Genomic DNA, 27,083 nt, shown 5'->3' on the forward strand with positions numbered 1-27,083 from the left:
CAGGCGAATTCAATCAAACATTTAGAGAAGCGCTAACACCTATCCTTCTCAAACTCTTCCAAAATATAGCAGAGGGAGGAACACTCCCAAACTCATTCTACGAGACCACCATCATCTTGATACCAAAAACAAAGATGTCACAAAGAAAGAAAACTACAGGCCAATATCTCTGATGAACATAGATGCAAAAATCCTCAACAAAATACTAGCAAACAGAATCCAACAACACATTAAAAATATCATACACCATGATCAAGTGGGTTTTACTCCAGGAATACAAGAATTCTTCAGTATACGCAAATAAATCAATATAATAAAACATATTAACAAGTAGAAGGATAAAACCCATATGATCATCTCAATAGACGCAGAAAAATCTTTCGACAAAATTCAACACCCATTTATGATAAAAACTCTCTAGAAAGTAGCCGTAGAGGGAACTTACCTCAACATAATGAAGGTCATATATGACAAACCCACAACCAACATCGTTCTCAATGGTGAAAAACTGAAACCATTTCCACTAAGATCAGGAACAAGACAAGGTTGCCCACTCTCACCACTATTATTCAGCATAGTTTTGGAAGTTTTAGCCACAGCAATCAGAGAAGAAAAAGAAATAAAAGGAATCCAAATTGGAAAAGAAGTAAAACTGTCACTGTTTGCAGATGACATGATACTATACATAGAGAATCCCAAAGATGCTACCAGAGAACTACTAGAGCTAATCAATGAAATTGGTAAAGTAGCAGGATACAAAATTAATGCAAGAAATCTCTTGCATTCCTATACACTAATCATGAAAAATCTGAAAGAGAAATTAAGGAAACACTCCCATTTACCACTGCAACAGAAAGAATAAAATACCTAGGAATAAACCTACCTAACGAGACAAAAGGCCTGTATGCAGAAAACTAAGACACTGATGAAAGAAATTAAAGATGATACAAACAGATGGAGAGATATACCATGTTCTTGGATTGGAAGAATCAACATTGTGAAAATGACTATATTACCCAAAGCAATCTACAGATTCAATGCAATCGCTATCAAACTACCAATGGCATTTTTCACAGAACTAGAACAAAAAACTTCACAATTAGTATGGAAACACAAAATACCCCAAATAGCCAAAGCAATCTTGAGGGGGAGGGTAAGCTGGGACGAGGTGAGAGAGTGGCATGGACTTATATATACTACCAGATGTAAAATAGATAGCTAGTGGGAAGCAGCCACACAGCATAGGGAGATCAGCTCTGTGCTTTGTTACCACCTAGAGGGATGGGATAGGGAGGGTGGGAGGGAGATGCAAGAGGGAGGAGATATGTGGATATATGTATATGTATAGCTGATTCACTTTGTTATAAAGCAGAAGCTAACACACCAGTGTAAAGGAATTATACTCGAGTAAAGACGTTAAAAAAATAAAAAATAAAAAATAAAAAAAATTCTATAACCAAAGAAATTAGCTTAAAAAATGAAAGTAAAATAAATACATTTTAAGAAAAACTGAAATTGAGAGAATGTATTATCAGCAGAGCTGTATTACAAGTAATTGTAAAGGAAATTCTACAGGCTGAGGAAATTTAGATGGAAACTTAGATATATAGCAAGAAATGATGAGAAAAAGAAATAGAAAATATTTGGGTAAACTTAAAGGAGTATATTTTTACATCAATATGACTACCTGATGGAAATATAACATTGAACTATGAATTAATGTATACAGATGTACTATATATGAAATTGGTATCACAAAGGAAAAGATGGTAAATGAAAATCAACTGTTGCATGGCTCTACTTTTAAACAACAACTTCACTGAGATATAATTCAGATTATATTTACCCATTTCACCCATTTAAAGCATACAATTCAATGGCTTTAATTATATTCACAGTAGGTGGCAAAGACATTTTAAACAACATGCTGTTGCTTTCATTGCCATGATGTAAACAGATGCTCCACTTTACCTCTCCAAATCTTCCCCCAAACTGGCCTGGGAAACATGGATTATTTATTGGATATAATTTATGTTTAAAAATTTAATTCTACTTCAATCCAGTCTCTTAAACCTAAATTCAAAAATTTAGAAATTTAGAATTGTAAAAATGTTAACATGAAAACACAGTAAAGGATAGAATGAATAAAGTTTCTATAATAAGGACCTATACAGGAAGAATTAATATGTGTAAAAAATTCCCAACTAAATGGAATTTTTGAAATGATAATAGTTTGAATCTCATCACCAATCTGAATGACTACTACTTGCTGAGAGCATTACAAATGGGAACTAGATAGATATAGATCCTAGTTTCTATTGAAGACAATATTCTACTAGATGGTAACTTGGCAATCAAAGAAGAGATATGGGTGGTGCATTAAAGGTGCTCAAATATAATTATTGTTTATCAAATAAAATTTTATTTAGAAGGAGACAGCAATGCATAGTGCAGTGTTTCTCAAATGTCAGAAATATACGGACTTTTAGCAATGAAATCTCACAGAATCTCAATGCTCTATTAAGTATGTACAAACATAAAATCATAAATTAGGTATAATGCATTTTCTTAAGCTCCTATAACAATAAAACTAAAGCAAATTTACAAATTAAAACAATGAAAAACCAATAAGGTATAAATAAAAGTAATTGAATGGTAAGTTATTTTGTTTTACTAAAACTAAATTGCTATCATTGGATTTAATATAAGGTGATTTTTCTTCGGTCTGGTTCTACATTTAATGTGTTTCTGTAGTTTAAAATTTTAATGTTACTAATGTGGACCCTGTCTCTTTACAGAAGTAAAAATTTATGCTGTATAAAACAGCCTTAATGCTTGCTGAGTTGCATACTAAAGTGTTCTGTACTTTAATATACGTAAGTTAAACCTTAATATTTTTTCACAATTTAAAGGCTTTGTTTGACAGTATACTATGATCAGATTTATATTTAACCAACACCTGGCCATAAACAATCTCTGAGTGCCTATTTTAACAAGGTATCATTGTTAACATTGTAGAGCTATCTTTTACTTGAAGATATGTTTAAATATTCTTGTGATTTAAGTGTGCACTAAGCAATCTGATTAATGGGATTTAGAACAGGGTTTTAAACACTGTAGAATTATTTAAAGGAGCTACATACAAAGATATGGTCTGTGCGATACAATAGTGATTTCAAATTCAGTATAAAACCAACTTCTGCAATGTATGTTCTTTAGGGTTCATGGCATCTTTACATTCATGCTGTTATGAATCAATCCTCTTTGAACCAGTATGACTCCTTCATTTTTAGATTGTACCATAACATTTTTTGTTTTGCATTCACTAGCCATTATGTGAGAGAAAACACAAATATAAATAATTGCTCTGAAATCACAAGTCAGTACTTTGTTATAGGAGGTCATTAAGATTATTTACAATATCATTATATTAAATATTTATAATCAAGACAATGAAAGCACAATATAAAACTGTCAGAGAATATTCTTTTCTGTAGCACTTGCCACCTTCTAACATATTATATACATTATATCTTTGTTTATTGTCTATATCCCCCATTCCCACAAGAATGTAAACTCTTAGAGGAGCAACATTTTGTTTTCTTTCCTCCATAATGTACATCAAGTGCCTAGAATAACATCCAACACATAATTAGCACTCAGTAAATACTTGGAAGAATAAAAAACTTGTCAAAAGATGACATCTGGGACACCCCAACCTTTTAGGATTCCCAGACTGAGAAATATTGGCATGGAGGAAAAAGCATTGGCTTAGGAGCCAGATAGATCTGAGTTTGAATCTATTTCTTAGCTATTAACTCTCATTCTGCTACTTACTAGCTGCATAACTTTGGGTAAGTTACTTAAATTCAGGGGATCTGTGTTTTCTTCCCCGTGGTAAAATGTAAAGTCTATTAAGATATTAATAAATGGCTAATACATAAAGTAAATAAAATATCAGCATATATGGAGATCATCATTATTACTATTAGAGATGTCATAGAAAAAAGATTTAATCAAATAAAACTAAACTTTTCCATATTATCATGATTTTCCCTTCCTTAGTTCACCTTATTTATAAAAAGGTAAAATACGAAACTGGCTTGGAATAAATGAAAAGGTAAAACGGAACAAGATGCAAAACTTCCATTAAAACAACTGCATGAAAATACAAGATGTTTTCATAGCAATCATTTGTCAGATGTTGAAAGGGCTTGGCTATAATAGGGCTGTAAAATAAGCCAAAAACAACAAATCAACATGAAAACAGATAGATAAAACACAAAAAATAGAATAAAGATCATGTTGTGACTTCAGCTGCACATGAGTAGTTTTTGTCCCCCAGCATTCATATACACTTAATCCACCCACCTTCTTCCTACATGCAAGATCTACTTGGCTCATCAGGAACTTTAACCCTCAGGGCAACCCTGAAGGAAGAATTAACCTACTGATTGAACCCTTAGGCAGTGTGCATGGCCAGAAAGCCATGGGTATTTTGAGGAACACACTGAGGTGATCTCAGCATTTTACTGCAGTATCCCACAACCACTGAAGGAAGAGGTTAAAAGTGATGTATTATATTAAGAAAAAGCAGTGTAAATTTATTTCTTGGTTTAAGTTTTGCTGCCAAACGGAATTCTCAAAATACTTTGGACGTGCAAATGGATTTAAGATCTGTTTCAGGAAAAAATTATTTATGTATAAAGGGAGGATACATATCACTTAGTTTTAGGCAAGGGACGTATCATTAGTATTCACAGTTCAGCACACAAAAAAGCAATTTTGAATGCTAATTTCAGTCTTAACCCAAACCATGTTACAACAATGCAAAGAGAAACTGGTAGGTTAAAATGGGTTTGCACTCCAACATCCTTAATAACACTAAAAAATAGCTGAATGTGAAATACACCCCTGAGAATAACTTGGGTGTTAACAGCCAGGGTGTAGTTGAACAGGTCACTGTTGGCCCTTCCTCAAGCAGCACCTCAGAAACAGCCTTGGTCTCTGATGGCAGCTGTTCCACCACAGCTCAACAACACCCCCATACACGCCAAGAAGCCATGTGGGTCCCACCTGCCCTGTAGAGAGATTCCACCACAGGGCAGGGATGGCAGAGGCTGGGGGCAGAGTGATCTGCTGTGAAGGATAAAGTGGACTTGCACCTGAGGCTGTGTCTGAGTGGAGCTATGGGTAACTGCACAGGCAACACATCAGATTTCTATCTGTGGCCAACACAAGGTGAGAGCCCACATTGGACCTCCTTGTTTCAGCACTACCCTCCTCTGGAGCAAGGGTCTTGGTGCAGGGAGAGGGAAAAACACACACTTAAAGGGAAGAGAGCCAGCTTGGCCCAACCCGTAGGGATTCTGCTTCAGCAATTTGGGATTAGACCTCACCCTTGATGGGGCGGTGATGGCCACTGAGCAGAGGGGAAGTCCTGTCTTACACCTGGCTTCAGCTCTAGCCCTTCCATCTCTAGCTCCACCCCCGACCAAGGTGAGAGCTGTCAGCACACCCTGAGGAAAGATGTGACTTGCATCCACGTCAGATCCAGCTTTCCCACCATAGGCATTAGGCACACACAGTCTGTATAGGGATACTCTCACACAAGATCACCCCTTCAAGACCACAATAGATAGCTGTTTCGCCTAAATTCACAGAAGCAGAGAAAGTTAGGCAAAATAAAAGGGCAGAGGAACTACTTTCAATTGAAAAAGCAAGAGAAAATACCTGAATAAATAATGAAACAGAATAAACAATTTACCAGTTAAAGAATTCAAAGCATTGGTAATAAAAATGTTAACTGAATAGGGAAAAAAATTGATGTACATGGTAAACACTTAACAAGGAACAGAAAATATTAAAAAGACCTAATCAGAAATGAAGAACTCAATAGCTGAAATAAACAACACGCTAGAAGGAATGAATAGCAGACTAAGTGATAGAGAAGAATGTGTAAGTGATCTGGAAGATAGAATAATGGAAACCACCCAATCAGAACAGCAAAAAGAAACACAAACTTTAAAAAATGAAAACAATTTCAGAGATCTCTGGGATAATATTAAGCATACTAACATTTGCATTATAGGGGCCTCAGAAAGAGAAGAGAGAGAGAAGTGGAACAAAAAACGTATTTGAGAAAATTATGGCTGAAACGTTCTCAAAACTGCAGAAAGAAACAGATATCCAGATATGGAAGCACAGAAGGTCCAAAAAAGATAAACCCAAACAGATCCATACCAAGGCATATCATAATTAAAATGGCAAAGTTAAAGATAAAGAGAGAATTCTAAAGGCAGCAAGAGAAAAAGAGTCATAAACAAAGGAATCCACATAAGTCTATCAGCTGATTTCTCTGCAGAAACTTTGCAGGACAGAAAGGAGTGGCAAGATATATTCAAAGTGCTGAAAGGGAAAAACCTGCAACCTAGGATTCTCTACCCAGCAAGATTATCATTTAGAAAAGAAGAAAAGATAAACAACTTCCCTGAGAAGTAAAAACTAAGAGTTCATCAATGCTAAACCTACACTAAAAGGTATGTTAAAGGGTCTTCTCTAAGCGGAAAAGAAGTAAGAATCTATAAGGGATATTCCCACTAGGAAAGGCAAATATATAGTAAGCACTGAGATCCAACCACTTAAATAACCCAGTATGAAGATTAAAAGACAAAAAATAGTAAAAGCAAGTATAACTATGATAAATAGTTAAGGGATAGCATGAAGATGTAATATATGACACAGAAAACACAAAATGGGGGGGGTAGTAAAAAATATAGATCTTTTAGAATGTGTTTGAACTACCAGTTTAAGACAACTAGATATAGGTCAACATATATGAACCCCATGGTAACCACAAATCAAAAACCTACAACAAATACACAAAAACTAAAAAGAAAGGAACACAAACATACTACTAAAGAAAATCATCAAACCACAAGGGAATAAACAAAAAGAAGAAGAAATAAACAGAGAACTACAAAAACAACCGGAAAACAAGTAATATAATGGCAAAGTATACACCTATCAATAATGACTTTATATTTTTTCCTCAACTTTGTTTTTTTTTTTTTTAACATCTTTATCGGAGTATAATTGCTTTACAATGTTGTGTTAGTTTCTGCTGTATAAAAAAGTGAATCAGCTATATGTATACATATATCCCCATAACCCCTCCCTCTTGTGTCTCCCTCCCACCCTCCCTATCCCACCCCTCTAGGCGGTCACAAAGCACAGAGCTGATCTCCCTGTGCTACGTGGTTGCTTCCCACTAGCTATCTATTTTATATTTGGTAGTGTATATATGTCCATGCCACTCTCTCACTTTGTCCCAGCTTACCCTTCCCCCTCCCTGTGTCCTCAAGCCCATTCTCTACATCTGCGTCTTTTTTACTGTCCTGCACCTAGGTTCTTCAGAACCATTTTTTTTTTTAGATTCCATATATATGTGTTAGCATATGGTATTTGTTTTTCTCTTTCTGACTTACTTCACTCTGTATGGAAGACCCTAGGTCCATCATCCACCTCACTACAAAAAACTCAATTTAATTTCTTTTTATGGTTGAGTAATATTACATTGTATATATGTGCCACATCTTCTTTATCCATTCATCTGTTGATGGACACTTAGGTGGCTTCCACGTCCTGGCTATTGTAAATAGAGCTGCAATGAACATTGTGGTACATGACTTTTTTGAATTATGGTTTTCTCAGGGTATATGCCCAATAGTGGGATTGCTGGGTCATATGGTAGTTCTATTTGTAGTTTTCTAAGGAACCTCCATACTGTTCTCCATAGTGACTGTATCAATCTACATTCCCACCAACAGTGCAGGAGGGTTCCCTTTTCTCCACACCCTCTCCAGCATCTGCTGTTTGTAGATTTTCTGATGATGTGCATCCTAACTGGTGTGAGGTGATACCTCATTGTAGTTTTGATTTGCATTTCTCTAATAATTAGTGATGTTGAGCATCCTTTCATGTGTTTGTTGGCAATCTGTATATCTTCTTTGGAGAAATGTCTATTTAGGTCTTCTGCCCATGTTTGGATTGGGTTGTTTGTTTTTTTGATATTGAGCTGCAAGAGCTGCTTGTATAATTTTGGACATTAATCCTTTGTCAGTTGCTTCATTGGCAAATATTTTCTCCCATTCTGAGGGTTGTCTTTTCATCTTGTTTATTTTTGTTTTTATTTCCATTTCTCTAGGAGGTGGGTCAAAAAGGACCTTGCTGGGATTTATGTCATAGAGTGTTCTGCCTGTGTTTTCCTCGAAGAGTTTTATAGTGTCTGGCCTTACATTTAGGTCTTAAATCCATTTTGAGTTTATTTTTGTGTATGGTGTTAGGGAGTGTTCTAATTGCATTCTTTTACATGAAGCTGTGCAGTTTTCCCAGCACCACTTATTGAAGAGGCTGTCTTTTCTCCATTGTATATTCTTGCCTCCTTTATCAAAAATAAGGTGACCATATGTGCATGGGTTTACCTCTGGGCTTTCTATCCTGTTCCATTGATCTATATTTCTGTTTTTGTGCCAGTACTATACGGTCTTGATTACTGTAGCTTTGTAGTATACTCTGAAGTCAGGGAGTCTGATTCCTCCAGTTCCATTTTTCTTACTCAAGATTGCTTTGGCTATTCGGGGTCTTTTGTGTTTCCATACAAATTGTGAAGTTTTTTGTTCTAGTTCTCTGAAATATGCCATTGGTAGTTTGACAGGGATTGCATTGAATCTGTGGATTGCTTTGGGTAATATAGTCATTTTCACAATGTTGATTCTTCCAATCCAAGAACATGGTATATCTCTCCATCTGTTTGTATCATCTTTAATTTCTTTCATCAGTGTCTTATAGTTTTCTGCATACAGGACTTTTGTCTCATTAGGTAGGTTTATTCCTAGGTATTTTATTCTTTTGTTGCAGTGGTAAATGGGAGTGTTTCCTTAATTTCTCTTTCAGATTTTTCATCATTAGTGTATAGGAATGCAAGAGATTACTTGCATTAATTTTGTATCCTGCTACTTTACCAAATTCATTGATTAGCTCTAGTATTTTTCTGGTAGCGTCTTTAGGATTCTCTATGTATAGTATCATGTCATCTGCAAACAGTGACAGTTTTACTTCTCCTTTTCCGATTTGGATCTCTTTTATTTCTTTTTGTTCTCTGATTGCTATGGCCAAAACTTCCAAAACTATGTTGAATAATAGTGGTGAGAGTGGGCAACCTTGTCTTGTTCCTGATCTTAGTGGAAATGGTTTCAGTTTTTCACCATTGAGAACGATGTTTCCTGTGGGTTTGTCATGTATGGCCTTTATTATGTGGAGGTGAGTTCCCTCTATGCCTTTTCTGGAGGGTTTTTATCATAAGTGGGTGTTGAATTTTGTCAAAAGCTTTTTCTGCATCTATTGAGATGATCATATGGTTTTTATCCTTCAATTTGTTAATATGGTGTATCACATTGATTGATTTGCATATACTGAAGAATCCTTGCATTCGTGGGAGAAACCCCACTTGATCATGGTGTATGATATTTTTAATGTGTTGTTGGATTCTGTTTGCTAGTATTTTGTTGAGGATTTTTGCATCTATGTTCATCAGAGATATTGGCCTGTAGTTTTCTTTTTTTTGTGACATCTTTGTCTGGTTTTGGTATCAGGGTGATGGTGGCCTTGTAGAATGAGTTTGGGAGTGTTCCTCTCTCTGCTATATTTTGAAGAGTTTGAGAAGGATAGGTGTTAGCTCTTCTCTAAATGTTTGATAGAATTCGCCTGTGAAGCCATCTGGTCCTGGGCTTTTGTTTGCTGGAAGATTTTTAATCACAGTTTCATTTTCAGTGCTTGTGATTGGTCTGTTCATATTTTCTATTTCTTCCTAGTTCAGTCTTGGAAGCTTGTGCTTTTCTAAGAATTTGTCCATTTTCTTCCAGGTTTGCCATTTTATTGGCATATAGTTGCTTGTAGTAATCTCTCATGATCCTTTGTATTTCTGCAGTGTCATTTGTTACTTCTCCTTATTCATTTCTAATCCTGTTGATTTGAGTTTTTTCTTTTTCTTCATGAGTCTGGCTAATGGTTTATCAATTTTGTTTATCTTCTCAAAGAACCAGCTTTTAGTTTTATTGATCTTTGCTATTGTGTCCTTCATTGCTTTTTCAAGTATTTCTGATCTCATTTTTATGAGCAATCAGACAAGAAAAAGAAATGAAAGACATCTAAATTGAGGGGAAAAAGTAAAACTCTCACTATTTGCAGATAACATGATACTTTATACAGAAAACCCTAAATTCTCTACCCCAAAACTATTAGAACTAATAAATGAATTCAGCAAAGTTGCAGGATATAAGATTAATATACAAAAATCTGTTGCTTTTCTATATACGAATAATGAACTATCAGAAAGAGAAAGTTAAAAAAAAGTCCCATTTAAAATCATATCAAAAAGAATAAAATGCCTAGGAAGAATCTTTTTTAAAAAAATTAATTAATTTATTTTTGGCTGCATTGGGTCTTCATTGCTGCGCATGGGCTTTCTCTAGTTGCGATTCGCAGGGGCTACTCTTTGTTGCGGTGCGCGGGCTTCTCATTGTGGTGGCTTCTCTTTTGAGGAGCATGGGCTCTAGGCACGCAGGCTTCAGTAGTTGTGGCACGCAGGCTCAATAGTTGTGGCTCTTGGGCGCTAGAGCACAGGCTCAGTAGTTGTGGCACACAGGCTTAGTTGTTCCGCGGCATGTGGGATCTTCCCAGACCAGGGCTGAAACCCATGTACCCTGCATTGGCAGGTGGATTCTTAACCACTGTGCCACCAGGGAAGTCCCACCTAGCAAGAAACTTAATCAAGGAGGTGAAAGACCTTTATGCTGAAAACTATAGAACACTGATGAAGGAAATTGAAAATGATACAAAGAAATGGAAAGATATTCCATGCTCTTGGATTGGAAGAATTGATATTTTTAAAATAGCCATACTAACCAAAGCAACAGGCTTAATGCAATCCTTATCAAAACACCCATGACATATTTCACAGAACTAGAAAAAATAACACCAAAATTCATGTGGAACCAAGGAAAAGACCCTGAATTGCCAAAGCAATCATGAAATAAAAGAACAAAGCTGGAGGTATCATGCTCCCTGTCTTCAAACTACTTTACAAAGCTACAGTAATCAAAAACAGCAAAGTACTGGCACAAAAACAGACACAAAGATCAATGGAACAGAACAGAAGGCCCATAAATAAGCTCACACACTTATGGTCAATTAATCTATGATAAACAGGCAAGACTATAAAAATGGAGAAAAGATAGTCTCTTCAATAAGCGGTGCTGGGAAAACTGGAAAGCTATACGTAAAACAATGCAATTAGAACATTTCCTCACACCCTATAAAAGAAAACTCAAATGGATTAAAGGCCTTAATGTAAGACCTGTAACCATGAAACTCCTAGAAGAGAACAAAGGCAGAATATTCCTTGACATAAATGACATAAATCGTAGCAATATTTTTTGGGATCTGTCTGTAAAAGCAAACGAAATAAAAGGAAAAATAAACAAATGGGACCTAATTAAACTTAAAAGCTTTTGCACAGCAAAGGAAACCACAGACAAAATGAAAAGACAACCTACGGACTGGGAGAAAATATTTTCAAATGATGCAGCTGACAAGGGCTTAATTTCCAAAATATACAAACAGCTCATACAACTCAATAACAAAAAAAAGAGAAATAACCCAATCAAAAAATATGCAGAAGATCTAAAGAGACATTTCTCCAGAGAAGACATACAGATGGCCAACAAGCACGTGAAAAGATGCTCAACATCACTAATTATTAGAGAAATGTAAATCACATCACTAATTATTAGAGAAATGCAAATCAAAACCACAATGAGGTATCACCTCACATATATCAGAATGGCTATCATCAAAAAGTCTACAAATAACAAACGTTAGTGAGGATGTGGAGAAAAGGGAACCCTTGTGCATTTAGGTGGGAGTGTAAATCAGTGCAGCCACTATGGAAAACAGTATTGAGGTTCCTCAAAAAACTAAAAGTAGAACTACCATATGACCCAGCAATTCCACTCCTGAGTATATATCCAGAAAATATGAAAACACTGATTCAAAAAGATACATGCACCCAATGTTCATAGAAGCACTATTTACAGTAGTAAAGATATGGAAGCAACTCATGCATCCATCAACAGAAGAATGGATAAAGAAGATGTGGTATATATACACAATGGAATATTACTCGGCCATAAAAAAGAATGAAATTCTGCCATTTGTAGCAATGTGAATAGACCTAGAGAATATTCTGCTTAGTGAAATAAATCAGAGAAAGAAAAATACTGTATGATATCACTTATATGTGGAACTAAAAAATAATACAAATGATGGTATACAGCAAAACAGGAACAGACTTGCTGATATAGAAAACAAATTAGTGGTTACCAGTGGGGAGAGGGAAGCAGGGAGGGGCACGCTAAGGGTACGGGATTAAGAGAAACAAACTACTATATATAAAATCCTTAGGGACTTCCCTGGTGGCGCAGTGGTTAAGAATCCACCTGCCAATGCAGGGGACATGGGTTCGAGCCGTGGTTCGGGAAGATCCCACATGCCACGGAACAACTAAGCCAGTGTGACACAACTACTGAGCCTGCGCTCTAGAGCCCGTAAGCCACAACTACGGAAGCCTGCATGCCTAGAGCCCGTGCTCTGCAACAAGAGAAGTCACACTATGAGAAGCCCGCGCACCACAATGAAGAGTAGCCCCTGTTCGCCGCAACTAGAGAAAGCCTGCACACATCAATGGAGAACCAATGCAGCCAAAAAAATATATAAATAAATAAAAATAAAATAAAATACATAAGCAACAAGAATATATTCTATAACATAGGGAATTATAGCCATTATCTTATAATAACCTTTAATGGAGTATAAACTATAAAAATACTGAATCTCTATGCTGTACACTTGTAACTAATATAATATTGTAAATCAACTATACTTCAATTAAAAAAGAGAAATAGGACTTCCCCCGTGGCACAGTGGTTAAGAATCCGCCTGCCAATGCAGGGGACATGGGTTCGAGCCCTGGTCTGGGAAGATCCCACATGCCATGGAGCAACAAAGCCTGTGTGCCACAACTACTGAGCCTGCACTCTAGAGCCCATTAGCCACAACTACTGAGCCCACGTGCCACAACTACTGAAGCCTGCACACCTAGAGCCCATGCTCCGCATGGCTTTGAACTACTACGGAAGCCTGCGCACCTAGAGCCCATGCTTCGCAGCAAGATAGGCTACCGCAGTGAGAAGCCCACGCACCACAACAAAGAGTAGCCTCCTCTCACCGCAACTAGAGAAGAAGCCCATGCACAGCAAGGAAGACCCAATGCAGCCAAAAAAAAAAAAAAATTAATTAATAAAAATAAAGAAATAAAGAAATAATAAAAAACATTTTATGTATTCCTAGTGCTGAATTCTATGTAGTTGTTAAAAATGAAACAGATATGTAGACATAAACAAGAAAATAATCCAATGATTTGATATTGCATAAAAAATGCAAGATGCTGAAAAATAAGTAGGATCCCATTTTTGTTCAACATTTTGCTTATGTAGTTGTACATACATAGAAAACTTGAATATTCAGAAAGCTGTCAACAATGGTTACCTCTCAGAGAGTGGCAATGAGGATAGTAGGGATGGGGTATACTTTATCTTTTCACATATGTATAAGCCTCATTGTCTTACAACAATAATTTGTTAATTTCTAAGTAAATAATAAACATTCAGTTTTGGAAAAAGGCAATGCGAACAATGTAAATACATAGACTTGGTGGCTATAGAAATGCTACTTTATACGTCAGTTTAAACATTTTGAATATTTTTTATGTTTATAAGTTTGTGACTTCTGGGTTCACAGTGGAAAAACAGTATGAGATGCCTTTTCCAAATTGAAATGACTAAAAGGAATACTCTAAAACAAAGGAAACTAACGATGAGATAAACATTGATACTACATCTCAACGCTTCTCTGTTTATATGTCTTTTGCTCTATGTTATGGGAGGTTTCCTTTCACATTACTAATTCAGTCAGTGTCATGTCATTTAATCAATTCTATCGAATTTTCTGTTTTGAGTGTCATGCTTTTTAACCTTTAAGAATTCTTTCCTGTATACAGCAGAAACTAACACACCATTGTAAAGCAATTATACTCCAATAAAGATGTTAAAAAAAAAAAAAAGAATTCTTTCCTGCTCTGATTTCTCCTTTGCATGAAAGCTTCTCTCAGTGAATTTAAAAAGTCAAACTACAGTTTGTTTTTTTAAAAATTTTTATTGGGGTATAGTTGCTAACACAATATTGTGTTAGTTTCTACTGTACAGCAAAGTGAATCAGCTGTACGTATACATATATCCCCTCTTTTTTGTATTTCCTTCCCATTTAGGCCACCACAGAGCACTGAGTAGAGTTCCCTGTGCTATACAGTAGGTTCTCATTAGTTATCTATTTTATACACGGTATCAGTAGTGTATATATGTCAATCCCAATCTCCCAATTCATCCCATCCACTCCCCCTTCCCCCTTGGTATCCATATGTTTGTTTGTTCTCTATATCTGTGTCTCTATTTCTGCTTTGTAAATAAGATTGTCTATACCAATTTTTTCAGACTCTACACATATGTGTTAATATATGATATTTGTTTTTCTCTTTCTGACTTACTTCACTCTGTATGACAGTCTCTAGGTCCATCCACATCTCTACAAATGACCCAATTTCATTCCTTTTTATGGCTGAGTAATAGTGCATTGTATATATGTACCACATCTTCTTTATCTGTTCCTCTGCTGATGGACATTTAGGTCGCTTCAAACTACAGTTTTAAAAGTTTGTGTTTCTTGCATCATTTATTTCCTCTGGGGTCAATAATTCTTTTTTCTTGTTTTATTCTTTCATATTCATTTTGCTGATTTTCCTCATATTATGGTGATCTTTGAGTATTACAGTTTATAAATGAAGAACAAAGTTGTCTGTGATGAGTGGTCATCATGAATTTCTTGTACCTCTGTGTCATATGTTTATCCAGCAGGATCTCCCCACCAATGAACTGGCTGACTACTACCTCTGATTAGTGGAAAAGGCATGCCATAAGGGCTTATGGTCCATGAACAGGCAGCAATAGATAAAGAAAGGAATATTTTCACAGTGTTGAAGGGCACTTGTGTATGTGAGAAGACCTTAGTATATTTTATAGAGAATCTCCTACTAGATATGAAAGGTAGTTATGGTTTTAGTGTAGGGACAAATCCCTTATTGAAGTGTCTGTATAGGAAGAAGAGGTTGCCTTAAGTTATCATGTCTCCTTAGTCTTCACCAATCTGTGACAGTTTCTCAATCTTTCCTTGTTTTCCCATGATCTTGATACTTCAGAATACTGATTAGTTATCTTATAGAACATCTCTCAATTTGACATTGTCTGAAGTTTTCTCATGATTAGACTGAGATCATACATTTTTGCCAAGGTGATGCTAAACTCAAGAGCATACAGTGAGAGTGCATCATATCAGCAGGTACCCAAAGTCAAAATGTCCCAATACTTTTTAAAAACGATTATTTATTTATTTAATTTTGGCTGCATCAGGTCTCAGTTGCAGCATGTGGGATCTGCGTTGAGGCATGTGGGATCTTTCGTTGCAGCACGCAGGCTTCTCTCTAGTTGTGGCGTGTGGGTTTTCTCTTCTCTAGTTGTGGCATGCAGGCTCCAGGGTGCGTGGGCTCTGTAGTTGTGGCACGCGGGTTCCAGAGTGCGTGGGGTCTGTAGTTTGTGGCACACAGGCTCTCTAGTTGAGGCACGCAAACTCAGTAGTTGTGGTGCATGGGCTTAGTTGCTCTGCAGCTTGTGGGATCTTAGTTCCCTGACCAGGGATTGAACCTGCATTCCCTGCATTGGAAGGCGGATTCTTTACCACTGGGCCACCAGGGAAGTTCCCCAATACTTTTAATAACTTTGAAAACTTATTAAGATGGTGTCTGCCAGGATTCCCCATAGTAAAGTTATGATTTTTAGCTTTGTAATTAATTCATATCTTAAAGGGAATATACTTTGAGATGGGATAAAATAAGCAAGGAAAGGATAAACAGTCTCTTTCTTGGCATACTTTGATCCAGCAATTTTAGCATCCATGGATGATTACTGCCTGCAGTAATTATTTCTGTAGTATTTGCTATGGTGATTTTCTGTTTCCATTATTCTTTCTACATTACTTATTGAGATTTTACTAAAACAAAGAGCTATCCTTTTATCCCAATTTATTTAACTTTTTAAATATCAGTGTAGTATCATGGATATTTATTTAATGCTATGGGTTATAACTCATTACTTGTATTATATATACTAGCCACATGGGGTTTTTAAAATTACTTTTTATGGTTGATTTTGAATATGATTATGTATTGCTGAGAAAACAATCTGAATGACATCACATTTTTGACATCTATTGAGATTTTCTTTGTGACAAAGCATGTGGGTTTTTGTAAATATTCTTTGCATGCATGACATAATGAACATTCTTTTTTGTTTCTGAAGTTTTTTCATTGTGAACTATAAAACATGTAAAAGTGCACCAAATATAATTATATGCTTAGTGAGTTATTATAAAGCAGACCCCTGTGTTACCACTATCCAGGTGAAAAAATAAAATCTTGCTAGTGACAGAAAAATATCCTAAGTGCTATGTTCCAATCATGTCTTCCCTGCTCACATGCTCACCCCCACCTGAAGAAAACCAATGCCTTGATTTTTAGGTTCTCCAGTTACCTGCTTTTCCTAATAAAAATACCATCTAAGTATGCATTACTAAAAACTATACTTTAGTGAAACAATATATATTATGGAAACACGATTAGTCAATTAACATCACACAAAGTAAACTTCAAAACAAGGAGTATTGCCAGAGACAAAGAAAAATATTTTTATAATGATAAAACATTCAATTCACTAGGAATGCATTGCAGTACTAAAAGTGTATGCATCAAAAAAATAAAACTTCAAAGTACATGAAACAAAAATGACAGAAATAAAGAAATAAAAGTACCTACTCAAAACTGAAGATTTTAACACTCCTTCCTCAGTAATTGATGGAACAAGATGACTGAAAATCAGAAAAGATATAGATGAGAACAGCTACCAACTGGACCTACTAGAATGATGCATCTAACAATGGCAGAATATAATTTTTTTCCAGATACATATGGAACATGTGTTATCTCATTGGGTTTTAATTTCCATTTTCATAACTAATGAGCATAAACACACTTTCATATCTTTACTGGATACTTGGCTATTGTTGTAGATGCTTTTGGGGCTCTGCCCAATAAAGGCTCTGACTTTAGGGAACCCTACCTAGGACAGTTGCTACCAGGACTGATAATTAGAAGCATGGTCTAGGAAAGGTCCTAGAATCTGGCAGGTTGCAGTAGTGCAAATATTAAGACTTTCACTTGTGGTAAATGGGGTGTGATACAGGTGGAAGGAAATGTACCAGCCTGTGTAATTTCTCTGGCATTTCAGATCAATGATGGAGAAAGTTAAGTATTAGGACTGTGGAACTGGGTGATTATTGCTGAGCACCACTGATTTATTGAAAAAGAGAATGACAGACTTAGGTCAACTGAGCACAAATTGAAAGGAGAAATAAAAATCAGAGGGCAAGCATGATTTATGATTAGGAACGTGACTTAATTATGAGTGGCAGAGCCAAAGAGAAGGTTGATTTCTCATCCCAGACAAATTTTCTATGCCAAAGTCAGGACCCTGATAGAGAAGTGGAACCCTGAGCCTTGGGCTGGGGATATTAGGATTGATGCAGTTAAGAATTTGGAACACTCAGATTACCCTAAATCCTTTGGGCCTGTGGAAGGGACCCACTTCTACCTGTTAGGGGATGAGACTCCACCTTCCTTGATGACCACGCAGAGGGTTCAAATGAGGCAAGTGGCTTATAATGGTTTCCTTTCTCAGAACTTGACTTCACTTCACCTCCTGGGCACCAGAGTGATAGTAGTGTTAATTCTCAGCATGGCCCCACTGTGGGAATCTTGAGCCTGCAAAGGGAGAAGAGAGATTGAATGCCAACAGAGACTGTAGCACCTGGCTAATAAGTACTGTAGGAACTTATAGACTATTCCAGGGAGTAGATTCTGAGGCCACTGGACCAGGGAAGTGGAATACAAAGCTGTTTTTAATGGGGTAACTTTTCTATGACTCAGACTTAATGCTTTGATAAGGGCCCTAACATTCAGTTTTTAATACACTGATGGGGTAGTTCTTGGAAACCTGAAGAGTGGTAGCCCACATTAAACAAAGTAGAGATATGACAAGTGGTTATATAAATTATTCAGGAAGTAATAAAAACCTCAGAGAAGTGGGTATCTTGGAGTGGACATGTTATATAAGACCAGACCCCTGCTTACTATGTACCCTGGAAGGATCTGGAAGATGACTCACTTAACCAGCATCATTGAGTAACTTAGTAGCGACTGTCCTCTGTAGGTGGGGACTTTGAAGGTGATGTGTTGCAGAAATGAAATCTCTTCTATAAATGTGAATAATATGTTCCAGAAATAGCAGAGATTATCTGGCAACAATAATTCAATTTTCTCTCTTCTGTTATCATATTAAATATATCTTTAGCATGTCATTTTATTTTTTAGGGTTTATAGTATACAACTTTAACTTATCATAGCCTACCTTCATGTAATGTTATGCCACTTCACGTATAAGAACCTTTTATCATAATTCTTTCATTTCTCCATTTTCTTCGGTAGCTTTTGTGCTACTGTGTTGTGGATTTTACTGTTACGTGTTATAAAAACAGTATCTTGTTACTACTTTTGCCTTAAATATCAATTGCTTTTAAATACATTTAAGTTTAAAAAAATTTACCAACATGATTACCATTTCGAAGGATCTTCTTCATGTGGTATAATTTTCCATTTGTCTGAAAAATTTCCTTTAATTTTTTTTTCCTGTAGTGCATGCCTGCTAATGAGGCATTATTTCAGCTTTTGAATATCTGAAAAAGTTTGTATTTCACTTTTGCTTTTGGAAGATATTTATGTTGTTTATAGAATTTCAGTGTAACTTTTTTTTTCTTTTAATACTTTAAAGATATTACTCCACTGTCTTCTGGCTTGCATTAATTTCAACAAGAAATCTGCTGTCATTTTAATCTTTGTTCCTCTGTACATAATGTATCTTCTTTTCTCTAGCTACTCTTAAAATGTTCTACTTTTTACTGATTTTAAGCAATTTGATTATGATCTGCCTTAGTGTAGTTTTCTTCATGTTTCTTGTGCTTGGAGTTCATTGAGATAGTTGGAGCCATTGGCTTATAATTTTCACCAAATTTAGAAAATTTTCAGCTACTTCTTTGAATATAGTTTTTGTCCCCCTTCTATCTGTCCTTCAAGGGCTTCAGTTACACATATATCAGGCCACATGAAGTTGTCCCACAACTCGCTGTTGCTCTGTCCATTATTTTTGTGTTACTTTTCTTTCTGTGTGTCATTTTGGATAGTTTCTATTTATATGTCTTGAAGTTGACTAATCCTTTCTTCTGAAATATTTAATCTGTCAATCCCTTCCTGACACGGTATTCTTCATCTCAGACATGGTAGTTTTAGTCTCTACAAGTTCAATTAGAGTATTTTTTATTTTGTCTTTCATATCCACATTTAATATGTTCCTGATTTCTTCTAAGTTCTTGAATATATGGAATTCAGTTGTGGTGGCTGTTTTGTTTGTTTGTTTGCTTGTTTGTTTTTTTAAGTTTTGGCTGCATTGGGTCTTCGTTGCTGTGCATGGGCTTTCTCTAGTTGTGCTGAGTGGGGGCTACTCCTCGCTGCGGTACACGGGCCTCCCAATGTGGTGGCCTCTCCTGTTGCAGGGCATGGGCTCTAGGCGCACGGGCTGCAGTAGTTGTAGCCCGTGGGCTCAGTAGTTGTGGCTCGTGGGCTCCAGAGCGCAGGTTCAGCAGCCGTGGTGCTTGGGCCTAGCTACTCCGTGGCATGTGGGATCCTCCCAGACCAGGGCTCGAACCCGTGTCCCCTACACTGGCAGGTGGACTCCTAACCACTGCGCCACGAGGGAAGCCCGTGGTGGCTGTTTTAATGCCTTCATCTACTAATTCTATCTTCTGTGTCATTTTTTGTTTGACTTAGATTAATTTATCTCATTATGGGTTGCAAATATTTGTCCATAGCTTATTTTTTCACTTATTTGACATTGTCATTCCAATAGCAAAAGTTTTCAATTTTTCTAAAGTCCAACTTATCTTTTTCATTTATGGTCCAGGTTTCTTTCCCTGCTATAAAATCTTCCCCCTCTATAAAATCTTTTGCCTAGCCCAATGTTACAAATATTTATTTTATACTTTCTTCAAAAACTTTTACAGTATTAGATTTTTATTTTGTTTCAATACCCATTTAAAATTAACGTTTATATTATATAAAGCATGGGTAAAGGTATTTATTTATTTGGTTCCAGCATCATGTATTGAGAAGGCTATTGTCTCTCCACTGGATTATCTTTGACCCTTTTTCAAAAAGTTGTGTCTATTTCTGGGCTTTCTCTTCTCCTCAACTAATCTTTATGTCCATCCTTACCTCATTATCACACTGTTTTGATTACTGTGGCTCATTTTTTTCTACATCCATTAAATTGATGATTTAACAAATCTGGTGATATGGTAAGTCAAACTGATTTTAGAATGTTGACCCAACCTTTCATTTTTGGAATAAACCTGACTTGGTCATGCATTCTTTTTTCATATTATTCACCTCAATTTGCTAACATTTTGTTAAAGATTTTTGTGCTTATGCTTATGAGAGTTATTGGTCTGTAGTTCTCTGCTCTTACATTGTATTTGTCTGGTCTTGGCATCAGAGTAATGTTGACTTCATAAAATCAGTTGGAAAGGGTTCCTTCCTTTTCTATTTCCTAAAAGAGGTTGTTTAGGACTGACATTATTTCTTCCTTAAATGTTGGAAGAACTTGCCAGTCAAACCATCTGGGCTGTGTTTTCTTTATAGGAAGGTATTTTTAGCTGCAAATTCAATATCTTTAATAGACCTAAAACTATTCAGGTTATTTCTTCTTGAATTCTGGTAGTCTGTCTTTCAAGGAATTTTTCTATTTCAATTAAGTTATCAAATTTATTTACAAAGTTTTAATTTATTTATCCCTTATTATCCATTTACTATCTGTCAGATCTGTAGTGATGTCCCCTCTTCTATTCTAGGTCTTGATAATCTGTGTCTTCACACTTTTTTTCTTACTCAGTCTGGCTATATGTTAATCAATTTTTGTATTCTTCATGAAGAATCAGCTTTTGGGTATGTTGATTTTCCCTATTTTTCTCAGTTTCATTGGTTTATGTTCTTATCTTTATTATTTCCTTCCTTCCTCTTGTTTTGGGCCTAATTTGTTTCCTTAAGACACTTAGATTATCAGTTCAAAACTTTTTTGGTTTCTAAAATAAGGCATTAAAGCTGATTTCTCTGTAAGCACTTCTTTAGCTGCAGCTTACAAATTCTGTAATGTGCTTTCATTGTCATTCAGTTCCAAATTTTCTTAATTTCCTTGTGACTGCCTCTGTGACTCATGTGTTTAATTTCCCAAAATTTGGGTTTTTCCAGACATCTTTCTGCTATTGATTTTTAGTTTAGTTTGTTTGTGGTCAGAAAATATATTTTGCTTGACTTCAATAATTTTAATTTTTTCTAAACGAACCAGAAAGTGGTCTATGTTTGCCAATGTTCCAAGTAAACTTGAAAAAAAATTGTATTTTGCTCTTATTAGGTGGAGTGTTCTTATTTTCTTAAATGGCTACTAACTTTTTGAAAATAAAACTTCACAAAAAGAAGAAATATGTCACATAAGGTTGGATTCAGAAATCTCATGGTTCAACGCATAAGTTGATTTTGAAAAATCTAAAAATTATTTTATAAAAAGTATTATAATGGTAAGTAGTTCTCAGTATGAACTTAATGATGTATATGTACATACAATTAATAATGACATAAGAGACCAAGCATCAGAAAAGATACACAAATAATGAATAAGTTACCTCTTACTCACATGCTTACCTCCTGATCTGTTCCTAGTATGATCCAATGACCCATAATCTATACTCTAACCACACTGGTTTTATTTTAGTTCTTCCAAGCAACCATGATCTTTTCTTGTCTCAGGATTTAGTGAACATATTCTTTGCATGGAGAATACTTTCTCCCTTTTTTCGTCTAACTTCTCTTCAACTTTCAGAAGTGATCTTGAATTCACTTTCCTCAGGAAGCCTTTCCTGACATGCTCCCCAAAGTTTAGATCCTCCTGGTATACATTCTCATGGCAACCGGTACCTCTCTTTCACACACCTTGCTATGACTGAAACGAAAAATATAAGGCCAGATTAGTCAGGTTATCAAAGATGTTATAACTTCTCAAAAGGTACAGAATCATCTTCTCAAAAAAGTTACCAAAATGAGACATGGAGTGACCAACTAAGCTGACTTAACTAAAATGTAGTCTTTATTGAATAGAATTTCTATTTTGAAGACTTCTATGAAAGCAGAATTATGCCATCAGAAGAATAATGAATGTATCAGTCTTCCATATTACATATCTAATACGTCCAAGAGACTATAACTTATAAAATGTGTACACAGCAGGGCACACACAAAACCAACCAAAATGAAATATCCCATTTCTCTGCCTACACAGATCCAGACAAATGGATAAAGTGTCTGTTTCTCTAAGACATTCCTTGCTGTAGAAAGGAAAATCCATATACAAATGGCACGTTTGGCTCAAATAACTTTTCTTTTCCAAATTGAATCTAAAAATTAATGTTTTAGAGTCTAATACTTTTTTGTAAACTTTTAGGCAAAGAATTTGGGTGAAGGGAGTGAAAGGAAAATCTTCATCTTTCATAAACATTTGGAACCTTAATTTCTTTTAAATAGCATTTAATATTACTAGGGAACACTTGTAGGAAAATATATAGAGCTTTCCTGGCAATGGAGTTGGAAGAGCTGCCTTCCCCATGTCTCTCAGGCTCACTTGGTAAATTGTGTGCAACACTTCTAGACAGACACTGGCACTCATAAATTATACAGCTCATCTGCATCTTCCAGTCATGAGACATTATGCAAAGTGACATGATTTGCATAATGGATTCCTTTTGTCGCTTCACTTGCCGCATGCTTTTAAAAAACAAAATGAAATAAAATGAAAGCATGAAAAGGTGAAAGCATCAAGTTTCCAGCCTTGCATGTCTCCTTCCCAACTACAGTATCAATTGCTTTCATTTTCTACAGGGGGTTGGGGTGAAGGAGACAGAAAACAAAAATCTACACTTAGAAACAGAAAAGCAAACAGCTTTCATATGAATTTCGTTTTTAATTACAATGTACCTACTTTCTTAGTGAAATTCTTCATCATAAATAACGAATCTGAGTCATGAGGAACAGCAAGAAAACAAAACACTGATAGAGAGAAAGGAACTTTATGGAACTTTCTCCTTAAAAAAAAAAAATCTTCACCTTTGTCTGTGATATTTAGGGAAGAGGTAGCCTTCCTCCTTATGACTTAAAAAAAAAAAAAGCACCAGGTATTTGCTTATTATTGGAAAAAAGCATATTATGGATGAAATAAATGGTCTGGGGGAGGGTCTATTCCCCCCATAAGAACTTCTGAAGGGTTTTCCTGTTTTGAAAGACGAATGAAGAAGAAGATAGAGTTGTGCTTTGATTATTTAAGAAAATATAGAATGGATATATACTGTAAGGATGAGGCAGCACCACGTCGACTTCTATCGGCTCTACTCCAATAAGCAGGCAACGTTCCTCAGCAGTTGCTAGTTTTGCTGCGGGCTTTCCCGGCCCCCCTGCACCAGTGCGAAAAGCAGAGTGTGCCAAGCGGCTGGCGTCTGTACCCTGTGGGAAAAGTTAACTGTAATTCTTCGGCTTTTAAAATCAATTAACCCGTGTGTTAATTAACGTCAAGTCGACGGGAGGAGGAGGAGGAGAAGGGGAGGGAGGGAGGAAAGAAAAAAGCTGCAAGGGCGGATGGCAGAAGAGTTGGCACAGTGCCATCCATTCAGGGGCAACGCCACAGTTTCGTGTGATAGGAGCAGCGGGTATATGTTACGGGGGCCCTGTACGCGGGCCAGACAGTGCGGTAAAGCCAAGGGAGATTATCCAGACCCCCAGGAGCGAACAGCAAGCAGCAACCGAAGGCGCAAGTGCCAGGATTACAGCCTAGGCTGGCTCCAACTATGAGCCCTTCCTCGGATCCAGGGACTCGGCTACTTGGGGTTTGGGGGTCTTCCACACCAAAGAGGCACAAAGCTGACTTTAATCACTTTTTTCCTTTAAACTTGATTCTGCCGCATTGGAGCCAGCACAGCGAATGCTTTCACACCCAGCAAGACAAAGGCCGTCATCTCCGCCATGACACTGTTCCGTTCCAAGCAGAGGCCGGGATCCTGGACTCGTTGAAAAATCAGAAAGAAACAAGGAAAACATACAACAAATACAGCAACAAACAAAAAAATTAACAACCACAAAAATTGTGTGCCCATTTGCCCATGCCAGGGGTGATCTGGGCATCTGTTGCAGCAGAAGGCACTTCTGTTGGGCTTTTTTTTTTTTTTTTTTTTTTGGGTGGGGGCAAGCTGTTGGCTTGTTTGCTATTCAACTTCGTTTATAATTAACTTAAAAAAAAACACCATTCAGCCTAGTCAACAACAAACAAAGAGAAAAAGCAGACATCGGAAGAGAAATGCCATAGGAAGCGGCATGAATGCATGCCACAGCCGGTGCCACTTGCCATTCGGAAAACCTCAGGGAAAGATGCCAATTCTACAGCTTGGAAGAAGGCAGAAAAGGGAGCAGAGAGGTCTACAAACAGAAATCATAAGGAAAGAATACCGCTTCTACAATCCTGGATTGCAATTGCACGCAGCTTCTGCTGGGAGGAGAGAGGGAATATTCAAATGGAGATATAGATGGGTATAAATTAAAGGATAGGCACTTACCGATTGCATATAGACACGTGTGTAAGGTTGTATGTGTATATAAATACACATTTTCAGGCAATTTAAACGTTTAGATATGTATATATTTTTGTGTTGTAGGTATGGGTATGTATATTGGTGTATATGTTTATGCATATACACACATATGTGGGATGTATGCATGTGTGAGAAAAAGGAGAGGAAGGCAGAGAAAGAGAGAAGGAAATGTGTGTATGTGCATGTATGTGTGTGCATACATCCCACTTTTTGACCCAGGTATACACAGAAAGCAAAATAAAAATCATACTCCAGCAGCAGGCAGGCAGTCAGAGATTTATCTACATTCACTGCTATCACCAGGGAGATGAATGGGGCCGATCTGAAGCCCTTTTACAAGATCCACTATGGGAGTGAAGGAGGAGGAGGGATGCCACACAGACATGCACAAACTTGAAGGCAGAGGGATTTGGAAGGTGCTACTTAGGAAACCCTGGTGGCATAACGCAGGGGAGAAGAAGGGGAAAGAGGCTTGTCTCTCTCTATGTTTTAGGTGGTTGTTTTTAAAAAAAATCTGAAAAAGGGTTTCTGGAAACGACTGGTACTTACGTTGTCTGCGTTGCTGTGGATCCTGAAAGGTGTTCTGTTGGCACCGGGCGCTGAGCCAGGGGCAGGTGCTGGAAACAAAAGGGAGAGACAAAACAATAAATAAATAAAGTCATTCAATGGGAATATTAATTGCTGCTCTTGTGGATTTTACAAAACACACTAACTGTTTTTTCTTTCTTTCTTTTTTTAAAAAAATGTGGATTGGCGCGTGTCCCTTTCGCATGGAATATACAAGTAGTATGGGATTTACAGCCCAGAATGGGACTCAGGATTAACCGTGCTGGCATTTTTTGGGCATATTCTTCCTTTTAATGAATGAGCTTTCGCTGTTAATGAGGAATAATCGTTTGGCTAATGAGCTTTGAAACATTAAGAGAAAAGAGGTTTTTTTCCGTTAATCGCTGTGGTGCGACTGCATGGATGGATTACAAAAGACAGCAATAGGAACGCAGTACAAAGGGGGGGAACCTCTCCTGGAGTGGGAGAAGCACCGAGATGGGTGATGTGTCCCTGCGTCTTTCCTTCCTTCTCTCTCTTTCACTCTCTGCCAACTGCTATGGGTTTCCATAACTCCGCAATCAAAGTGGATGGTCGGGAAGGATTATTACAAAGAGTGAAGCCTCCGCTGCTAATGTCTCCAGTGTTTAATCATCATACAGTAGAATGGTTTTATGCATATTTCATTTGCATATCATTAAACTGTGTTAGCGAGTGGCATTCAGAGCCAGGAGAAGTACAAAGTTGGGGAGAGAGGGAAGAAAAAAAGGTCCCTATGATGCTTATCTTCAAACGGGGAACTTGTTCCATGATCTGTCTTCTACTTTTGCTAAAATCATTATGACTTGGAAACCTTTGAAGTTGGATACAACCTTGGATTCTTCTAATTCCTGCAGAGCGGTATATTTTTAAAAACAGCAGAAATGTTCCTGCACTAGACAATTAAAGGAATATAAACTCCAGTGGGTTGAAACTAGTAGCTCTTTGGGGAATGCAGTGGCAGAGGCTTCTACAAATACCAACACTTAAAAAAAATAATAAAGAGCATCATATTAAAGCAAAGAAAACGAAGACTCCAATATTAACATGTGGATTATATTTGTCTCTTTTGGGGGGTAATGAACTAAACAGAATGAAGAAGCCATCGGTAATTTATCCCTTCATTAATGAACAGTCACCTTTTGTGCGTGTTTGTTTTTGTCCTTTCTTTTTGAAGAGGGATGTTGTCACTTTTGAAGTGATTAGTCAATTATTCTGTAGCTCTGATTTTTTCCCCTGCACCCGACAGGAAAGAAAGGTGGTGGTTCGGGAATATGCGTGTATTGGGGGGATTTGTGGGGAGAGAAGGAATACAGTGAGTTCTTTGTAGATCCAATACATGCACAACATATTAATTGGGAGCTTTT

General features: G+C 36.7%; 1 long non-coding RNA gene across 1 annotated transcript in view; it reads right to left on the reverse strand.

The window, feature by feature from the left end:
* The window catches only part of LOC309617564, a 203,514-nt gene that overhangs the window by 21,073 nt on the left and 155,358 nt on the right, over positions 1-27,083 (reverse strand). Inside the window, exons 2-3 of the long non-coding RNA XR_014238044.1 lie at positions 24,421-25,748; positions 17,096-23,992 (exon numbers count right to left, since the gene is read on the reverse strand). This is a non-coding gene — a long non-coding RNA (uncharacterized lncRNA). The remainder of the gene's footprint in view (positions 1-17,095; positions 23,993-24,420; positions 25,749-27,083) is intronic.

Source organism: Balaenoptera borealis (assembly GCF_965194805.1).
Source record: "Balaenoptera borealis genome assembly, chromosome: 19".
NCBI classification, from domain to species: Eukaryota; Metazoa; Chordata; class Mammalia; order Artiodactyla; family Balaenopteridae; genus Balaenoptera; species Balaenoptera borealis.